Raw genomic sequence first — 7,892 nt, forward strand, 5'->3', positions numbered from 1 at the left:
AAGATTCCTGGGATGCTGGTGCATGTTGGACCAATGCAAAGAATTTCTGCACAATGCAGCTGCATCACTCCTGCACACCCTTCAAATGTCCCAATTTTCCCGGGACATTCCCAGAATCACCAAAGCCATTCCAGCTTCTGATTTGACCCCACCACCTCTGCCCTGCAATACTTGCTCATCTTGTAAGAACATCATATTCCCTCAGAGGAAATGGAGTCTCCTAGGTTTTTCCCCAACACCCCACTTAACTGAGGAAAGGGGATTGCAAAGCAATGAAATCACCCCAGTGGCCATCTTTCTTTTCTTATTGTGTGGCTTACAATTTGAGAGAGAGAAGCAAGGCTGACAAATGGAGACATTTGGCAAACCTGTTTACAACCCAAAAAAGAAAACGAAAAGTGCTAGGAACACTTCTGAATCTGCTCTACTATAGTAAGAGAGACTCATCGTAATCTTCACTGTAATGGAAGTGTTGGCAATCTGCTTTTGCTTTTGACAGTCTATGGGTTGTTTTGCTCATTATAGATTGTGGCCATGAGCTATATATATAAAGAAGACTAAACAAATGCTTCATGCAAATATTTGTATTTGTTCCATGGACTCCAATAACTGTTCCTCTTTCCATTTCCTGTGGTTGCAGTATCAGAATGGCAAATGTTCAGGCCTGCTGTGAAACACATAACAGAGTGCACATCTGCCTGCCCGCCTTAATATTTCTTGATCCTTCAATGTAACCACTACCCTTGCCCTATAGCCATCATGGTACAAACATTCTATGGAGATAAGATCATCTGGCCTCCTTGCTCCTGCTAGAATATAATTTAGAATATGTTATGCATTCTGTCCAGGTGAGAATTGGACTAATTTGCGATAACTAATTTTTGTGGAATTATCACCAAGTTTCACATTGTTTTTCTGGTGAGGGTCTCTCTGGGCCTCTGGGTAATTAGATAATGGGTCACGTTCAGTTTTATAAATAGTGTCTTCTCTATTTGTATGCCCGTCAACTGTCCCAATTTGACTGGGACATCCCAGAATTATAGAAGCCATCCCGGCTTCTGATTGGATCCCAGAACATGACTGCCATGGTGCTTTAAAAGTTTAGTGTGGAAGTGGCTTTTGGTTGTGTTCCTGTATCCACTTATATGGGACTAAGCCCCATTGAACTTATTAGGACTGACTTCTCTATAGGCAAGTATAGGATTGCACTATCAACTGATTAAATCCTACTTTTTACCGTATTTTTCGCTCTATAAGACGCACCAGACCACAAGATGCACCTAGCTTTGGAGGAGGAAAACAAGAAAAAAAAAAATCTAAATCTCAGAAGCCAGAACAGCAAGAGGGATCGCTGTGCAGTGAAAGCAGCAATCCCTCTTGGTGTTCTGGCTTCTGGGATAGCTGCACAGCCTGCATTCGCTCCATAAGACGCACACACATTTCCCCTTACTTTTTAGAAGGGAAAAAGTGAGTCTTATAGAGCAAAAAATATGGTATTTACTTCGCCAAACCTTTATTAGGCATTGCAAATATAAAAGGTAAAGGACCCCTGACAGTTAAGTCCTGTCGCGGACAACTCTGGAGTTGCGGCTCTCATCTCGCTCTATAGGCCGAGGGAGCCAACATTTGTCCGCAGACAGTTTTTCCGGGTCATGTGGCCAGCATGACTAAGCCACTTCTGGCGAACCAGAGCAGCGCACGGAAACGGCGTTTACCTTCCCGCTGGAGCGGTACCTATTTACCTACTTGCACTTTGACGTGCTTTTGAATTGCTAGGTTGGCAGGAGCTGGGACAGAACAACAGGAGCTCACCCCGTCACGGGGATTCGAACTGCCAACCTTCTTGATCGCCAAGCCCTAGGCTCAGTGGTTTAGACCACAGCGTCACCATAAAACATCCATATAGAAAATGTTAAAATATATGCAAATAAACAGCCATGTAAAATATGTAATAATGAGGATTTTCCTTGGAGTTTCTTCCCGCTAAATACTATTGATAAAATCTCAGCCACCCTTGCAGTTACTTCTGGGTTAATGTCAGACAGAATCTGATTAATTCCAAAGACTGATATCCAAGTGCCAAGGGTACCCCATTAAGAATATGAGTGAATGTACATTACAGTCTGACAAAAAACGCCGCAGACCTGGAGGCAGGGCAAACTTCACTGTCGCTCTTCCAATATGTTTTGTTTACAAAAATGAAGATAAGAATCTCAGTGTATCTTTCCTCCAACCACCACTGCTGTCGCTGCCACCTTCGATTCAAAGTTGACTTGGAGCCATGTTTTGCTAGATGGGAGGTCTCGGGTTTATCTAAATTAACTTAATTGCAAACATTCTTTAAAGAACTTGGGAGGAAGATGGCAAGAAAGGCTTTTGTCTAAAAAGCTTTCAGTTAGCATTGCAAGCTCAGAATGTCCTGTATCATATAAGACAGAGGGATGCAAAAAGGCCTTTGCGATGGTTTTTGTTAATAGTCTAATAGGTTTAATCCATGGTCCCCATCACTTCCAAAGCCCCAAACACTTCTCCAATTTGCTCTTATTGTGGGATGCTGCAGTCCTAACTAGCTAAGTACAGCCTGTCTGCAGTGAAGCTCGCTGTGACGTATACAATGACTATAAATTATTCATTGGGTCAATAGTTATAACGAAAAGGTTTCTGCACAATAGCCTTTTACACCTATACAATGTGAAATGTATGCAAATTTCTTTTGCAAGGAAATGAAAAGCAATACAAACAAGCCCCATTTGTTTTTGTGTTTTCATTTTCACACAAAAACGAAGAAAAAGCAAAACAAAATCCCATTTGCTTCATTGCTTCCTATTGCTGAAGACACTGTTTTTCATTGTATACATACTTTGGAACACAATGTACAGTTCACAGCAAGGTGATAGTGAGGGGTGGAGGTGAGGGAGTGGGAAAATGGACAAACTAGAAACTCTATTTTTAGTTCAAATAGTAGGTTACATCTGTATGCCTTTCTAAACTGTACATAAAATGGGGACACTTTGTCCAATCTATCTGAAATTTGTCAGATCTGATGTTTTAGAAGGGTACTATAAAGCTTGTAAATTTAATGCTAATTGGATGTAAAAAAAGAAGAAGCAAACAAACAGATTTTATAAACAGAAGAAGGGCAACTGGGTTTCCCATTTAAAGTAATGGGAGGCTTCTAAATTGCTTCTAAAACCGAGCCTCATTGTCCAATCTCTCCAAAACTTGGCAGGACTAATAGCGTGGTGCAGCAGTGTGGCACAGCAGTAGGCCTGCAAATTCCACGCCACTGGAATTGAAAACACCAAATATATAAGTGAAACAGAAATTTTAAAAATGAATGAAGTAATAATGAATGAAAAAAAGGAATCAATACAATTCAAACCATCGGAAAACAAAAATAATGGGAAAGCTACAGAGAGAGGTTTTGCAGTGCACAGAACTTGATCCCCTCTCCCTTCCTCCAGATTATTCATTTTCATAGTCATATTAAACTCCATCAGTCTGCCTTATTAAAATTTAAAAAAATAACGGAATCTATGCAGTGGCACACCGTAGTACCTCAGATTTCTGTGGCGCCCTGGGCAACACCTAAATCTGGTGCCCCTCTCACCTCTTGCATTCCATTGGACGTCTTAGTCATGGCTAATGTTGGGGTGCCCCCAAGGCTGAATGCCCAGTGCAACAGGACCAGCCATGCCCCCTACATCCGCCTTTGATCAATGCTTCTGGTTACTGAACCATTTATGTGACTATGGTTTTGTTGTTGTTCTGTTCCTGTTGAAGTTCTCATCCTTTGTTTTGGACCAGCGTAGCCCATGTGGTCCCCTCCAGGTTTTACTGGGCCATAATTCCCATCATTCCTGATCACTGGCCTTGCTGGCTGGGCCTGACGGAAGCTAGAGACTAACAACATTTCACAGCCACCAGGTCAGCTACCTCTGCTTTGAACTGTGGTGTAGTGATTCAGGTTCAGCTTCATTTCAGAGTATAACTGACTTTCCATTCCGGTTTGATGTGATTCTCTGATTAAAATAGGGACGTGTCTATTTTGATACTGATGCCTATAAGCAAATAGGATGAACCATTTTATCTCCAGAGAGGACGTCTTTCACAAAAGGAGGAAAAAAATCTTGTCATGTGCCAATTTTAAAATGCCATTAGAAAAAATAAATACTTATTTCTAAAATGCCATTAGAAAAAATAAATAAATTCAGTTTATTTCAATGGGATTGAACCACATTTATTTCTCTCTGGATTGCAACTGTTACTCCTAAATAATTCCATCACCACTTGGCACTCCCATCATAAATACATTGACTGGGATAGACATTTCACAGATCTAAGGTGCTTCCAAGTGAGGATCATGGTTTTAAGCAGTCTTACAGCTCAGTCCAGAATGTAGTTAAATCAAACTATTTGGAACAGAATCAGAGGCTGAGATCCAAAGGGCTGCTTGGGATCACAGAAAGGTTTTACATTAGCCAAATGGAATTTATTTCCTTTTGTTATTTGGATAGTTGATTTCCCTCTCCCTTTAGGGAACGGCTATAACTCAGTGGTAGAGCATCTGCTTTTCATGCAGAAGATTTCAGGTGTTCCATTTCCAATATCTCCCAAAAGGGCTGAAACCCAGGAGAGCAGCTGTCGATCAGTACAGAACAGGGGTAGCCAATGTGGTCCCTTCCCATCTCCGCTGACCATTAGCCATGGGCTCACAGAACTATTTTCATAGTTTGGGGGATCCTAGCCAAGCAACTTTCATTGAGTTCAGAAAGAACAAACCTGAATGAATTGACTTAACTAGATAGTTGGTTGAGGTGTCAGCCAGGCTACCCAATGAGTGAGGACCTGCTTCTTGAAAAATAAGGAAAATATTACCAGAGCAGAGTTTGTATTGGTCTGAGTTCATAAAAAATCACCACCTCTGTGTTTATTACAACCATCGTCTTTTTCGGCTACTGCCATTGAACCTATCTAAAATTAAAGAACACGTCAGCTGAAAACGCCTCCTCGATTGCCAATACATATTTTAAATGCTTTAACCACAGATCACAGACACACAGGACCCAAATGTAAGGAAGCAATTAAATCTTTGTTAAAGCGCAGAAGAAGCACTCCATTTTTTGCGTTCAGCAGTATATCTTCCAGGGACAACGGAAAGAAACAAAACCGCCTTTCTAAGTGAAATGCCTGTCCCCTTGCCCGGGGCTTGGGCTGACTTTCAAAGGAAAAAGCCAAATATTAGATAAGCATAACTTGGCAGCGTTTGTAGAGTTTGCTGCCAGACGGCTTACAGAACTCAGGAGAGTCACAGAAGAAGAAGAATCATTTTATAATGACAGTGCCTTGGGATTCGAGAATGAAAACCTTCTCCTCGGTGGTACATTTCTTTTGTAATTAAACTCTTCCACATTCTTTGAGAGATTATGTAATTAGGTGATGGAGTGTTTTTTTTTTAATTCCTGCATCTGCGTACTTCAACCATAACTGTGATCTGTTAAGTTTTGTTTTGACAGACACCATCTATCTCTATTCTCTTTCTGGAAACAATGGACAGGCAGAGAGTGATCCAACTCGTTAGGAATTTGTGAAGATGAACCGTGTGGAGGGTCAAACTAAATGTTACTTTAATTGCACAGTTAACAACCACATCGGGAGATTTTAAAATTTATTTTTAATGTAATACTAGGCAGAGTAAGGCAGTGTCTAGTAGGACCACGGCACATAGGGAGGGAAAGTTTAACCCTTCCTAGTGATGATCCTAACAGGAATCACTCCTCTGGTAGCAATTAGCCTTAGGGGCAAAAAGCTCCCATTGGCACCCATGGAAGCTTTTACAGATAAAGCTAATTGTTAGGCAGGGTAGCAATTTGGGTGCAATTCTGGTGCAACTGAATCCCCGTTGCAGGGACTTGAACCGCCGACCTTCTGATTGGCAAGCCCAAGAGGCTCAGTGGTTTAGTCCACAGCACCCCCCGCATCCCTATTTGGCAACCTAAAGAGATTAATGGTCATGTGGGATTTTTAAACCTAGCTCAGCTACACCACACTGGCTCACAGTCCTGGCCAGTTATGGTATTATGGACCACTGTATAGATTATTCTTCCTCCCTGAAAAATCTTCTCATTGAAGAAGACACTAATTAATACCTTGACTTTCCTCGATCTGGTGTTCTCCTAACACTGTTGGATTCCAACTCCCATTGACCTCAGCCAGCCTGGCCAATTGTCAAAGACGGTGGTGGCTGTAGTTCAGCCACATATGGAAAAAGCCACGTTGGCTATCTGTGTTCCAGGGAAAGAGGTGAGAATGGGCAAATGAGAACTGAAATACCTGCCGGCACGAGGGATTCTGCATCTCTAGATATAAGACAAATATATTAATTGGGGAGAGGGAAGCAGGAAGGTCTTTGCCTCACTTCAGTAAAGCTGCAATTGATTTGCAATCCTTGGTTTAAAAATACACATATGTTTATCCTCTACGGAGAGTTCAACTCTTGAATGTGCGATTCAGTATATAAAGATCTATAACATTCTGGCTGCAGGTACTCAGTGCCTGGCAAACATGTGAAGAAAAGAGCTTGGAAGTTACAGATGTTGTCCTTCGACTCATGAAAGAATTGTTCATGGTTTTAGTTTTGTAGGTCTGTGGTTCTGGACACATTGGCAACTGGATGGTAGCATGAGATCAGCGCTCACATTACATAATGGCCAGCCCCCTTATATTTAGTGGCATCCAACCCCTTAAAATTACTGTTTTTGGAAAGCAAGAATAAGGCAGGGGATTAGTTGATAGGATTTGTGGTTCACATTAAGGCCTGCCTACCTCCCAGTAGAATGTGAATTGTGAACCTGTGGCCCTCCAGATATTTTTGGACTACAGTTCCCATTATACCTGACTGTCGACCATGATACCTAGGGTGGATGGAAGCTTGGAGTCCAAAAGCATCTGAAATCCCACTTGGTTCTTCATCCCTGATTTGGAACATGTTAAGTAGGCCAGCTGCAAAGGTTGCCATGAGATTATAATTAGAGATGCCATTAGGTCACAACCTAAAAACACTCTTATTTATTTAGTTAGTCCTGCAGCCATGAAAGACTTTGGCCATGGTTTGGCCTGCCCCATTTCACCTTTGGTCCCATCACCCATCTTCTACCCTAACAGTTCTGGGACAAAACAAGATGGGTGGTGGGATCAGAAGACTAGACACTAGAATTTGTGGACATTCAATGAAGCTGGAAGTTGGAAGACTCAGGTCTTTAGAAGATGATCTCAGGGTCAAGAAAGGTTCATATGGAAAGAGGTAGTCCTTGGGGTATTGCAGTCCTGAGCCGTTTAAGGCTTTATAGGTCAAAACCAGCAGTTTGAATTGGGCTCAGAAACTAATTGGTAGCTAGTGCAGTCAGACCAGGATCGGTGTAATATGCTGAAATGGACTATATGTGCCATTGGCCCAGTTCAGCAGACTCTTCTTAACTTCTTATGAGAAGCATGGCAGGAAGGCTCAAAACTTCATCCTCCTTTCCATATGTTGGGCTGTTGAAGATACAGCTGGCTCCATGGGGTTGTAGCAGGGATGCTAACTTGAATAAAATATTGGGGGGAGGGTGGAAGGTAAGCCCTGCCCCACATAATCGATCACAAGACGTGGTGCGCAATCACCATGGGGCCCTTGCTTAGAAATATCAAAAGGGCTAGAGTCTTAACATGGGACGGGTGGAACTAAATATGAGCATGGATACTTTCCATTTCCATTTTTATCTTTGGGTGTGTTTTTATTCTTGCTGGAAGAACTCGAAATGTATTGGCAGTTGAGCCGGGCCAAAAAAAGTCAGCACTCGTATGTTCAGAAATGTAATTGAGCAATCCTAGGCTCCCAGAAAGCTTATGCT

This window comes from Podarcis liolepis, assembly GCF_965112155.1.
Source record: "Podarcis liolepis genome assembly, chromosome: 12".
NCBI lineage: Eukaryota > Metazoa > Chordata > Lepidosauria > Squamata > Lacertidae > Podarcis > Podarcis liolepis.